Source organism: Rattus norvegicus, chromosome 16 (assembly GCF_021556685.1).
Source record: "Rattus norvegicus strain SHRSP/BbbUtx chromosome 16, alternate assembly SHRSP_T2T, whole genome shotgun sequence".
Taxonomy (NCBI): domain Eukaryota; kingdom Metazoa; phylum Chordata; class Mammalia; order Rodentia; family Muridae; genus Rattus; species Rattus norvegicus.
In genome coordinates this window covers 54,503,100-54,517,690 of record NC_141549.1, presented here as the reverse complement: position 1 = coordinate 54,517,690, position 14,591 = coordinate 54,503,100, and the positions used below count along the sequence as shown (strand labels likewise).

At 41.5% G+C, this 14,591-nt stretch overlaps 1 protein-coding gene and 1 pseudogene; both read right to left on the bottom strand.

Annotated features, from left to right (window-relative positions):
- Nucleotides 1-14,591, bottom strand: part of Erich1 (glutamate-rich 1) — a gene marked incomplete at its 5' end in the record, with an annotated part of 52,793,804 nt that overhangs the window by 29,146,673 nt on the left and 23,632,540 nt on the right.
- On the bottom strand, nucleotides 9,446-9,563 carry LOC120097631 (U6atac minor spliceosomal RNA; annotated as a pseudogene).

Here is a 14,591-nt window from a genome sequence, read left to right as displayed (position 1 = left end):
GTTCAGTTTTAAGTGAGTTTTTGTATTTGGGCAACATTCTTTTCATTGTGAGAGGATTCATTTTCTGTAGAATCTCTTTACATCTCAAACATTTTAAATATGGTTTATTTCCCTTGCATGAGTCAAACAAAGGGTCTTGACAGTCCTTCACCATTACAGTTATCTGCAAATCAGAGGATCCCCAACGATAGCCCTGTTTGCCACAGCATTGGATATTACATATCCATCATTAATATTCTTGCCTGTTAATCTGCACTGACCAACTTCTATTCCTGCTTCAAATGCTCTTCCTTAATCAGCTAATGTAGTGCCCACTGAGAAGCTTCTGCTTTAGGAAGCTTATGTGTCAGTTTCAAAGGTGCAGACAGGACCACTATTTTATGTTTGCTGGAGGTTTTCCATCCCAGAGCTGCTTGGCAATGGTCTGGTTCAACTCCTCTGACCACGGAATAGTTCGCTTCCGGCATCTGAGGAGCAGGCTCTGGCAAACACTCCCTGTTGATGCAGGGGAGAGGTGTGGTCAACTGGGAAGATTCCGGACCAGAATGGGTTCTGTCTCAGAGACAAAAGGCAGACACATTGAACACTGTATTCAGTGTTTAGGATCCACAAACTTGAATTAGATTCTCAGAGCAACATGCTGGTGCCTAGGGAGACAATGATTAAAGGTTCTAGGAATGTGTCACTCCACCCTGGAGTTGGGAATGAGATAGAACTCAATTATCAACGTGGTGCTTCAGAGTGGAACTCTCCAGAATGACACTCTATATTAACAAGGTCTCATGAGTGTTACAGAAGTGTTTGACCCAGAAAGAGAAACAAATAGAATCCAATTAGAAGACAGTAGAAATAATTGTCAATAAGTCAATGGCATCATATATGATACTCAATCCTTGGCATATGGATCTAGTTCTAATCTTTCATCGTTCTCCCACTGGGATGTGGCAGGATTCTGAGTCCTGCACACTGTGGGGGAAAGACATAGATCTCACCATCGTCAGCATATCTATGTGCGTTTTACTGACCGAAGTTCCCGAGTACTGCCTTATACCCATGCTTTCTTTTACAAGGATGAGCATACCAAGAAGCAGAGGACACAGAAGAAAAGAGATTAGGGTCTGAGCCTTTTTGCTGGAAAATGGATGGTATCGAATATACTTGATGGAATCAGATAGTCATGTGTGAGACTTAAGGACGCAGAACAACAGACATGATGGGAAGGGGATCTAGAGTGTAGAGGGAAACACCACAGTAGTAGGTCCTAGGCAGAATATAAAGTCCTGGCCCTGTAGTCATTGTGTACCCATGGCTCACACATCATTGCCCCAAATACTTTGTCATACCAAAAGTATCAAAGATAATGGCTCCATACAAGAATGAAAAGGATTTGTCTCCAAGAACTATGACCACCAAGAGACGCTTGGACCTCAGAAGGTTGTGTTGTGGGGTATTCTTGGTTGAACGTGAACATGAGAGTTCTCTTTGGCCATCTCAGAAAGGCCAAGATGCTGAGACCTAGGAAACCTGCCTAGTCCACCTTCATAAGACCATAGTGTTGACTTCAGCTCAAGGGCTTCCTTTTCCCAAAGAATGCTAAGCACCTACCGGCTAGGTTTTCACCATCACCAACACATGCCCCTATAGAATGGAAGCAGGAGAGCCCTCGTCCCTTATAGGTGGTTGCTTTCAGGTTGAAAAAAAGAGATAAAGACAGTGCTGAACTGTGGTGAGAAAAAGTGCCAAAGGCTTAGACTCAGGCCCTGCGTGAAAACAACATTAGAAAGCTTACAACTACCCTTTCCACACACCAGCCAATTACAGAGGCCTGCAGATTTCTCTGCCCTTTGCCTACAACAGAATGCTAATGTCATCAGGAAAGGAGGGTCAGTAAGGAGAACCTTGATCAGGGCCGAGCAACATCTGTTTCTTTGCTTACCATCATTATTAGCTTTTCTAAGTGAAATTTTAAATATAAAAGATCACTTTTCGACACAGTATCCTTGAAGTTAATGATTTTACTCTTGACTTATTCCTAAGTACAATCTGTGCTGAGTTGGTCAAGTTGAGGGAGATAGAGCGGAGGAATGCGTGTCCTTTCCAGTTTGGAAAAGAATGTGTCCTTTGAATGCATTATTCTTCCTTATCGTGTTTGCTCAATTCAGGGACTTTTGCTTGGGAACCACAAAATAGGCTTGAATAAATCAGAAAGGAAATTGGATTCCACCTATCAGTGGGCTCTAACAGAACCATATTTGGATGCCTTGGAGTTACACAGTGTCTTCACTTATAATTAACGTTGTTTATGATGCCTAGTTGAAACAGTATTTGTTAAACTTTCTGTTTCCTGACCAGTAATTCATCATCCAGCTTCCAGACACGCTGAAAAATTACATAGTCAGCCAGAGAGAGAGAGAGAGAGAGAGAGAGAGAGAGAGAGAGAGAGTAGGAAGGAAGGAAGAAAAGAAGGAAGGAATGAATTGAAAAAAATATTTTTATTTGCCTAATTTTAAAATACAATATATAATAGACATAACATCTTTCATCTAAATAAAAGACGACTTGATTTTTAGCATTCCATCTTCTTTTTTAAAAATGTTTAACTTTCAAGCAACAATAGTTTTTGGCCCTGTCACTATTCTTTTGCTCAAAGCAAAATTCAATGCTAATATTTAAATCAGAAATAATTAAAAGGAAATTGTCATAGTGTGCTTTGACATTCTTCACAAAATATGGTACCCGAGGGCACAGTGATGATAATGAACACATTGCTCAGGGAGGACTGGGTAACAGCTCTACACATCCTTCATGGGACGTGACTGACATGGATCCTACACGTTCTTCATGAGAACAGCCGAGAAGCATGTGTGTACATGCGCACAAATGGGTTAGTATGTATGCACAGAGCTTAGAAATGTGATGAGCCCTCAGGAAACATTAACATCTGAAGTTCAACTCAGTTTATTGACTTTCCAGTAGACACTGGGCCATGCACAGAATATTACAGATAAAAAAAAAAAAACAAGAAAGGAAGTTTTTAATCAGAAACTTTATTGAGTATGTATGATTAACTGCGATAAGTGAAGTATGTGGGGAGGGAGGAATGTAAGGTCTCTGAGACAAAGAGATGTAGCAGGGATTCCGAGCAATGACTAATCTCATGCTCTGTACTTGCTATCAATAAGGAAGCCTGGAGGAACCATGTAGGATAAAAGAATTATACATAAAGACCAAAAACAACATGTTAGGTGCCACAGACAACGATCAACTAACTAGATATATGTGCCTAGACAACAGAGACATTTTTGTCACATTAGACAAGTGACAACCAAAAAATGGAAATAATTTCTCTTGGCAGGTAAGAGCTTATTTGCCAATAATGGTGGAAAACTGGTAAAATACAGATTCTGTGCCATCAAAAATATCATAGGTGACATTGTGACACTACATAGTCATCTGCAAGTGCAGTGGGCAGCATTCATAGCTATCCTTGGATGCTGGACGTGGAAGCCCGGGGCCTGGGGTTGGGCATGATCGCACAGAGCAGTGGTTCCCACCTTTCTAATGCTGTGACCTCCTAGAACAGTTCCTCTCGCTGTGGCGGCTCCAACCATAAACCTGTTTCCTTTGCTACTTCTAATAATTTTACTAGTTATGAATTGTACTGTAAATATGCAAGACATCTGATAGGGGACCCGTGTGAAAGGGTCGTCCTTCTCCCAAAGGGGTAGCATGGCTCGCAGGTTGAAAAAATAACCAAGAAGATAGGCTCTGGGAAGGTAACGTGGGTTGAGGACGCGTCTGTATTTACGACATCAGCCAATTCTGCTGTGTAAGCAATGGGTCCTTTCCAAGCCAACAATGCCCTCATCTACAGCACGTTTGAGCTTAGCTGTGTCTTCAAGGCCTCTTTCTGCTGCCCTCATGCTCAGTGATCCCTATGTTCCAATCCTCACCCAGCTCTCATTGTGTGGGAATTGAAAGAGGTTTTTTATAAGCCTGTTCATCACTTCCATATGTTGAGGGACACTTATTTTCTTCAAGATGTTTTAGTACTCCCTGCACTCCAGGCAAAATGAATCCTTCTGCTTAAATTGATCTTTGTTACCAGCCTACTTTCCACAGACCACATTATTAAATTGTAAAAAGTCTGTCTTCTCCCTCCCCCCACCCTCTCTCTGCATGTATGTATGTGTGTGTCCCTCTATCTATATTTTTGTATGTTTCTATCTCCCTCTCTGTGACTCTCTCTTCTCTGTCTCTTTCTCTGTGTCTCTCCCCTTTCCTCTCCCTCTCTTTCTCTAAAGATAACCATTATCCTTGTTCATTTATAACATCTAGTCCAAAGCCTAACACCTAATCATCTGACTCCTAATTGAGGGAAGGACACACTGCAGAGACCCTTGCAACACATTTAAGCACCTCTGCCCCAAAAGTCCCCTCAACCTGTCCAACATTTCTTCCAAGCTCCTAACAAGAAAATGTCACAATAGACCACTCAGTACTCCGCTCCCTCCTAGTGTTCACCCCAACTTTAAGTTACCACTGCCTCGTCTTCCCCTTCAACCTACACTGCTGAATTCAAATCAATTCTTCTCTAGCAAGAGAAGCCAATGTTTTGTTTCTGATATGAAAAGTATTCAGGGAGCCCTTTCTAGACATTTGCATTGCTATTTTTTCAGAATTGCTTTAGCCGAGTTTCAGAACCTCAGCTTGCCCTTGAATTACCCTCTGTTGTTTCATAAAGCGTATCCCGGTTCTCAAAGGCAGGAAATAAACATATTAGACAATTAAATAAGATGCCGATGGGTTCACTTTGACAGGTCAATGGCAGTTCGAGATAGGCGATATTATTCAAAATACTCCTAGTAACAATACTGTATCTTACCAGTATCCGTATACGTGGACATGGAAATTTGTGAGGAACTGACCTGGGTCTGACCTTTGCCCTGTGTAAATGTGTCCCAGTGACATGATGCCACATCTGACTCTCCTGACTGCATGACTACTGTGATTGGGATTTCTGAAATTAAAGATCCTTTTTCAAATAGCATTTTAGCTTTAGTTTATCTTTGTGTGTTTTGTCTGCATGTATGTCTGGGCACCATTTGTGTGCCTAGTGCCCCAGGAGATGAGAAGAGGGTGTTGGAGCCCCTGAAATTAGCGTTACGGACAGTTATGGACTGCCCTGAGGGTGCTGGGATTTAAGACAAGCACTCTGGAAGAGGAGCCACTGTTCTGACCCCCTGGGCCAGGCCCCTGTGAAAGCAGTAATTTCTATCCCTTGAGATGTCTCATACATTTATAGAATGAACACTGGCCGTGTCCATCCAGCACGTTCCTCCAACTCACCCTCCTCCTTCCCGCTCTCTCTCCCTCCCAACCTCAATTTTTTGTCTTTATTATCAGTAATTCCTGAGCCCAATAAATGCAGACCACATGCACATGGGTATGTGCGGTCCACAAGGACATGAGCAACCTACCATCAATCACACCCCTGCAGGAGAGTAACTCTCCCTCAACAGGCATCAACTGCCAATAACCTCTCAGATAGAGGTGAGGCCTCAGGGGTCCCTAGCCCATCCTTGCTGGAATTTGTTGTTTTTGAGACAGCATCTCTCTATGTTAACCTGCTGGCATAGAACTCTACATGTAGACCAAGCTGGCCTTGAACTCACAGACATTCCCCTGCCTCTGCTTCCAGAGTGCTGGAACTAAAGGCATGTGCCACCACACACAGCCCCTGCTTGGATTTGACAGGTCTGGTCTTACAGCACAGAATTTCTTAAGTGTTTTCTACTCGTGAGCCCTGTTCACCCAAGACATTGCTATAAATCCTGGGTGTGTAAATGTTTTGAATAGGCATACAATTCACTTAGTGATAATAAATCATGAGCCCACTTATTTAAAAACAATTATTTGATATCTGTATGCTTTTACTATTTTTAAATAAAACAATTTTTCATACTAATCAGATGTATGTGCTTAATCATTTTTACATAAAAATTGAAATGTTGGCTGGGTATTTAATGCTGCGGGGCATAGAGTCTCCGACATTTCTAAGCATTGAATGTTATTTGGGTGTTATAATTCTCCATGCTGAGAAAATCACCTCACATAAATATGTAGTATCAAATAATAAAAGTGTTTCAGTGTCCATGTCAGAAATTGATGGGAACTCTGTGTTGATCTCAAACAAAAATTCACTTAATGATTTAATGACCTTTTATGAAACTCAACTCAGCAACTCAAATGGCAATTATTAAAATCAGGCACTCTAACACAGTATGACCCAAGAATATATAGATGTGATACTTACACTCTGAGGAATGATGGGTAAAGAAAATTAAAATTATTTGCTTCCTATAATTAAACCATTATGATCCTATAAAAGTGGGAAACTTTGCATACACAGTAAAAGCAGTCGATTCATAAAATATGCTAGACTCAGATCTGAGACTAGATGTTTCAGATAGCAATGACTGGTGTAACATCATATATGGTACAAAGTGTGTGTGTTGTGTGTTCAGAGCCAAGGCTGCAGTGAGGTCACATGGTTTAACATAGTTGGGCACCCCCAGGACCTCCTCGTATCCATGCCTTTGATTTAGAATTAATTTGTGACCGCTGCAAATTAAGAAACATTTACCATCGCCGAATATTTGCAACTCCCCACATTCAGCCCTATCTGCCATCCTGGCCCAAAGAATGAAAGTCTGTAGTTTATCACCCATGTCCAGAATCTGTAGATTTCACTGTAGCCCCAGAGGGTGTAACCCACAGGTCATGCCCTGCCAGTCTTCCTTCTGATCCTGCCGCTCTGGCAGACTTCCACCCTGTTTCAATCCAAACCATCTCTTCTGCAGCAAGTTTCATCTTTGCCAGAATAGGTCTTAGCCCTAAACCAAACCAGGCAGCTCTTTGCCAAACTCAGCGGTGATGTTTGATGCTAACGATCAACACGGAGTAAGACCCTGGGAGTTAATGATGGAATGGAACACAGTGATGTTTGATTTTCCACCAACAGCTATAACATATTTATAACATAGCTAACAGAACAGAAGATAGGCTCTACCGCGTTGGCTCTGGCCTGCGGGGCGTCAATAAGGCTTTTCTTCATTTATTGTTCCTCTACATTTGTGGAAAGAATGTTAATGAAACATCTGCTTTATAAAAGGCACTTGGCGTAACATAAGATGGGCATCTTGAAGTTGAGGATATCAAAAGCATTGTTAAGATACATAGAAGGAAGCTTGAAAGAAAAGAAAAGGATGTGACATATTTCTTTCTTCATTATTTTTCTGGTTGGAGACATGGTCTTGCTGGGGAAACTAGGGTAGCCTCAAACAAGGCCTTCCTCCTTGAGCCTCACGGTCTGCTGTGATTTCAATCCTGTGCCACACCATCTCTCTTTCTCAGTGCCTACAACCTCAAAACATTAAATTTTAAGCTGAATAGCACATCCACACTGGTCAAATACCATTCTCAGGCTATTCTAACTTGAGATTAAAAAAAAAAAAAAAAGACTCACAATTAAAAGCAGAAAACTACAGTGCTTGTTCTGCAGCTCAATGTTAGAGGAATTCCAACTCTCCTTGAATCCCCCTCTAATTCTTAACTTCCCAATGATGGCAACATATACTACTAGGTGATCTCTAGAATTACACACTTCATCCATGAATATGACTATGAATACACATGAGCGTATCAATAGGTGAGCGAGGCTTATTATAAAATACTGGTTGGCATATTTGTGGGAGCAAGTGAAGGAATTTCTTGATTTTCACTCGTATGCTTGAGACACAGGGAAGTCAATAGCATAGCTCTACTTGAGACTTGAGCACAAAAGAGCTCATGACGAGGTTTCAGACCAGACCTACAGATCTGAGAGTAGACGATAAATGCCCCCTCTCTAGCACTCGGACTCCACCCAACCATCCTCCAACCTCTGTTCAACTTAGCCCCTCAGTGGATTAACTGATGGTTGTTCACAATGAGAAACGCATCTACTTTGCTCGACCCATCCATTCAAACACTAGTTTCTCCCAGGAACACCTTCACAGACAAACCCCCAGAGACCAGGATTAATTAGCCATCTGGAAAGCCTATGGCCCAGTCAAGTGGGCATACGCAATTAGTCATGACGTCAAAACCACTGTCATAACTTTTGTTAACATCTACTAAAGCACTGGTCCTAACAGTTGCTAGGAAACAGACAATGATGCCCACGATGTGTTACCTACCCAGACACCATGTTGTCACTGTTAATGTCTAACTACTAATGCTGTAAGGTTAGTAATGTCCCACAGTTGCCTATGTCATTTTTGAGGGTAATGATGGCTAAGGAAGTTGTCGTTTGAAACCATCATGGTTTTGACACTATTGGAAATGACAGAGTTGTTGTTATAAAAATGTATAAAACAGAAATTGTAATAGTCTTTTACCCCGCTGGGTCCTCACCACAGTGCCCCAAAATATCTGCTAGATATCGTGGCGGAAACACATCCCAGTCGCACTTTCCTACACTCAAACCCCCACATAAAAGAACACACAACACAATAATCTTAGATCCAATTGGTAAGATATAATTGCCCACTTAAACATACAAAGTCCAGTACCATCCATCCCTTGAGAACATTAATAACAACCTGTAAATACACAGAGCAGAATCTTAACATCACCTGCCATGGCTTCTCTCCCCCTCCTCCTCCTGTCTCCTCCTCTCTCCCCTAGTCTCCTCCTCCTCCTTCAAACTTCTCTCCCGCCATCCTTCCTTCTCCTCCAACAACAGGCCTCCTTCTATCCTGTACCTGCCCCTCACCTGTACTTTATAAATTCAATGAGGAGGTGGTGAAATCACCTGATTCCTGAGTACTTGACTAGGCAGCTGTCCTTGGGGCAGTGGAATTAGCCTCAAAATACAGAAAACTTCAGGGCAAACCACAACACAGAGTGTGTGCTTAGATTCTACAAGTATTTTCATGAGGTCACTTTCTCACAATTTCATCCTCATTTTCTGCCTTACGATTCAGCCATGCATTACCATGTCACTCTGAAGTGACACGCACCTGTGACAACCCATGGACTTGCTGCAACCTTTGAGTATACAACCAACCTCTCGTTCTCTCTTCCTTTAGGACTAGTGCATCCAAAAGGAGCTGCTCATGTTAGCACACTTCATTGAAATACCCATTGAGTATGGTGGACTCACAAGTCCTCCACACAAATCCAGAAAATCTTCTACTACAGGGCATTCATGTTGCGAATATCCATTTTTTTAATTGACAGTATTTGCTTCAAAAGAGAGATCATTTAAAGAAGATATCAAGAAGTGGTCTTGTCTTTATTCATGCTGACTAGTAGACAACTTGACAACTTGAGTTGTAAAAAATTATATTCATCTCAGTGAACAACCTTTGCTTGTTTTTATTTTTTTGTACTCCCCAAAATATCACCATAATTAAATGGCAATGCCTTAATCACCAATTTATTGTAAGGCCCAAGAGCCTTTTCTGTCCATGTCAAAGGAAATGCTAAGGAACAGTCAGTTGCCTTTTATACAACACACCAGGGCCTTCTTAAGTAAATTTATATAACACACTATAGCTTTCTTAAGTTATACGATACACCATGGCCTTCTTTAAATAAATTAAAGTATGTCCATTAATCCCAAAAGGAACTATCAAGGGCTTAATGGAAAATAGGAAAATAATAATAAAAGACATTCCAAGTCAGATTTCGTAACAGGGTTAACAACATGGAAGTCTCGGGCCTCCCTTAAGCAACCTTTGGTCATGATATTGTTTCTAATTTGAGGGCCACAGGGGATGGGCAGCAAGAAGAAAGCATATGTCAAGGATTCTGAATGTCCCAGTTGCTACTGGCCTGGCTTCCCATCACAGCTAGAGGACAAAGCAATATCAAAGCCCCTGAGGAGGGCTATTCTGTATCTTTTGCTTGTTTTATGTTGTGATATTTGTGAATATAAGTATTTTTCTGATACATATTTATCGTACACACTACTGGGTTTTGTAAGTACCATGGTCTGTATTTTAAACCGCTTTATAAAATTAAGTTAGACGTTGCTCCAGCCATAGGAATGTCTATAAGCTTCCTAACCTCAAGTCAATCACCATTTCTTCTACCTTCAAAAAATAGTTCAAGGATCTCTCTATTCCTATATTACTAGGAATAGAGTAAGTCTATAGAGGATTAACTTAAACCCATGAGAGAAACAATTCAGCATTTTTTTTTCTAGACAAGGAAGCATATTCTCCCGTGTGTCACATGAATAGGAGGGCAGTCTTAAGGGTTGGTTTTCCCTGGCAGTCATGGATGTGACTCTCATCTCAAGTTTGGCTTCACTCAAATGTCATGCCTTCTGGGAAGTTTACAACTCACCATTTATTTTTCACTTGCAGATAAACATAACATTTAAACTGTTTTGTCTATCGTTTTAAGTAGTGAACTATCTTAAGAAATGCATAGTCAGTGGTTGTATTTTTAAAAGATGTCTAGAATATCTCAAAATAGCTTTGGAATCATTTTACAGTTTAATTTTTAGGAGATTTGTAATCCTCAACAAGCCAGTTCCCTAATCAAAAAAAAATTAAAGAAACACAAATCATGAGTTTTAAATGTAACATTAATAAGCTGACTGCAACCTATTTCGAAAAAACAAAAACCACTTAGACTACAGCTATGAGTCCAACCAACTATGAAAGGCATACAATCCCTTAGATATAGAAAAACTAGATGAAAATGTATATGCAGACAGCCAAATCTAGTCAAGTCAGCTTAACAAAACTATAGGGATATATAACTTATATTGACCTCCCATTTTCAGGGAGTAGAAATAATTTTGTCATTACTTTTTTTTTATTATTCCAATGATTGAAAACACATACAGATATAACCTATTATTGTCTTTCAGGTACTTGACCCCAAGAAGCTTTCACTCCATGGCTGTGGGAAGTCAGAAAGTCTTCAAAGAAGTTTACAAACTCCAGTTGAACATTGTAGTCATTTTTTATAAAAAATCTTAAAAGAACATCAGTTACCTAGTTGGGCACTTTCTATAAGTTGAACTTGGAGTTTATAAGTTCTATCACTGTCAAGATCCAAACGAGTATTTAAGGTATCCTTATGGTCTTCATGTCTGCAGCGAAACATCATTTCCTGGACATGTCAGGACCATTACACACATGAACTCCCAGCAACTGTGGCTGTATGTGTAAGACCTGCATAAGAATAAGCCAGTCAAAATCCCAGCAGGGGCTAGGGAGGTGCTCTTGAAGTCCCTCTCAGCCCTAGCTGAGAGGCTACAATACCTGCTGGGTACTAAACCAAAGACAAGTTTCCTTCAGGGATGCTGTACCTGTTAGGCTGGTTATGCATGCAACGGGAGGTGGTCCCACACCCATGTCCATACTGGCAGCATAAAGAGGGCTCCATGGGTTGGAGAGAGAAAGACAAAGACAAAGAATTTGAAATTGGGAAGGCAGAGTAGTGGTGAGGATAAGGGGGGAATTGGAGGGGAGGGAAATTGATTAAATAGCACTATATGCTTTTCTGAGAGTATCAGTAGAGAAGGGCAAAGAAATAAGACAAGAACAGTGGGTTTCATATGAGGAGCGTATGTTGAACGGTTATTGGACACTTGTCTGATAGAAATCATGTGGGGTATGGGAAGCAGGGAGAGAGTAAGTGAGTGGTCTTATCTTAAAAATGTTTAGTACCAGCTGGGCATAGGGTGGTACACACCTGTAGTCCCAGTTCCCAAAAGCAGAGGCAGGAAAGTCACCACAAATTGAGGCATGTCAGTATACACATAAGGCTGTGTTTATAAAAACTAATTTCAAAGCCTGATGCTTTTGGAAACTCTTTACTGCTGGCACAAAATGTAGTGTGTGTGGCTTTATATCTACACAGAGAGCATTTAAGGAGTGATTGCATTAATGCTTAGAATTTAACAAGCATGGGGTTGTGCACAATCCCATGCACAAAAGACAAGCACATAGTCACACTAGAGTGTAACTAAGGTCAGAGAATGCTTTTGGGGAATTGGGGGGGGGGTTAAACTTTAAACCAAGATTAGAGGGTTCCGGGGAAGACGTGAAGGGTTTCAGGAAGATAGAAATCAAACCCGCACTCCCAGGGTAAAGCTGGTCGAAGCAACATTTTATTGGTAGTCAACTGCTATTGTATCTGCCCAGTCTACCAGACCGGGCACTGACAGTGTCCCATGTGGGAAATTTGGATCTGCAGAATGGAGATGATACCATGCTTGGCCTGAGAAGAGAGGGAAGAGAAGGCACAGAATCTCTAATCTTTATAGCATCCTAATAAAACACTCTACCCCTTTAGGGATGTGGTCTGATGGATTTAATCCACTAGGAAGACCAAGGAAAGGTAGGGTGAGAGGCAAGCACTGCCATGAGAGACAAGCATCTCTAGATCAAAGCGAGAAGGGTGAGTAAATGTCCCTCTCTAGAACCATCTTGTGCAACCCTCCCCTCTCTCCCATTCCCACGATAGTCTCTGGGATAATCTTCATGGTCTCACTATGGTGATACTGCAGTCACCCACCAATAATTATCATTATTACTGTAAAATACAGATCATAGTATTATGGATGGAACTGTTCACTTCTAAAATGTGTATATGAAGGTCTACCCCTCAGTGTGGCTACATTTGGAGTAGGAGTAGAGGTTAAATAAGATCACAATCGGGACTCTGATTCCGAAGATTCAGCACACAGAAGAAGGAATGTGAAGGAGCTTGGTTTCTCTCCCTCCCCTCCTCTCCTCCCCCCTTTTCTTTCCCTTCTTTCTTGCCTTAGTCTCTCTCCATCCCTCTCATCTGTTCCTGTGCACACGCACTGAGAAAACACAACGTGAGCACACACCAAGCAGACTGCTATACACACAACCAGGGAGACAGCGGTCGCCAGAAATGAACCCTGTTGCACTTTCCTTTTAATCCCCTGCCTCTGGAGTTGGGGGATACTATCTTTCTGTTGTTCTGAAAGCCTGAAATGATTAAAGCCAAATACCATAACACTTACCACAAGTTTCATTTTACAAAAGTGTTCAACTCCCTGGCATTCACAGGTTTTACCAACATCCAGTTCCAGAACCTTTTTAATCACCCTACAGGAAAAACCCTACACTCATTGGATAGTCCGTCTCCATTTCCTGTCCCCACCCAGAGCTCCTGGGATCTACTGATGGTTTCCATTTTATGGATTTGACTCTTCTAGATAGTCATATAAAACCTTTTATGTCTGTTTGGCTTTGCTTGGCTACCGGCCTGCCTGCTGCTTTCTTTTTGAGAGAGAGGTAGGCTTAGTCTACACACTGCTGGTAATTGACCATGCTAGGACTCTCAGAAGTACCCTTGCTTAGATAGTTTATCCTGACCTTGAACTCACAACTCTTACCTCGGTGCCTTTAAAAGTGCTAGGGTTACAGAGTGGGTTATGCCACCATGTCTGACCTGTCTGTCTTCTTTCACTGAGCATTGTGCTTTCATATGCTAACTCTGTGGGGTGACTTTTATTCTGTGAGGAACTGCTAGACTATTTTCCCCAGCAGGTAAATCCCCCAACCCCAGTAAATATTCTAGCCTTTCAGTTTTCCCTCATCCTGATACTTGTCATTCTACAACAATCTCTTGAAACTGCAAACTCAATCAGACATATCCCTCCCCCTTTTTGAATTAAAAAACCAAACCCTTCACCGTGCCTACAAGGCCTAACATTCTGTGGCTTCCTATACCTCTCTACCCTACCCTCTCTTCTTCCCTTTCTCTAACAGTCCTAGTAAAATGTTAAGGGCATTCTGAAAACAAAGAGTTCATATTCCTTGGAACCCATGCTTGTCTCCTGACAGCAAAGATCTCTGTTAAAATGGACATGCCTGGGAGAATCTTCCAGGGAATACAGAAAAGGCCTTGAAAGTCGCGTACGCACACACGCATGCGCGCGTGTATGTGTGTGTGATGCAATCTCATCACTCAAGTGCATTGTCTTCATAACTTGCAGGTGTGTTCAATGTATACTCATGGACTGTCTTTGTCTACTACACTGTGGGCTTCATGAAAGCAGGAACTTCCTCATGTTCACGTTCATGACTAAATCCCCGATCATTAGAGAGTGTCTGGAGCAGAATAAACACTCCACAACATTCATCATTCATTATCAATTACTCAATATGTGAATGAACAAATGAATTCCAGACCAAAGAAGACTGTGGCTCAAGAATGTAAATACTAAGTCCTATTAAGCATCAGATGTGTCTTGTTTTGAAAAAAGGGTCTCATTCAAAACTTACTTTAGAGCCCCGGCTGACTTCAAACTCATGGTGACCCCACTCCACCCCCATGCTGAAATCATAAGCGTGAAACACCATGTATCCTAAGCACAAGGCATTTTAGATGGTTGGAGCTCACTCAGGGAGTAGTGGGAGTGTAACATGGGTAACGAACTGGAGACAGAACTTATGAGCTTAGCTAAGGACTTTTCTGTTGGTCTTGAAAACTTCAGTCATGTCACCAGTCCCTGAGGAATTTTAAACAAGTACATAGTTACATCT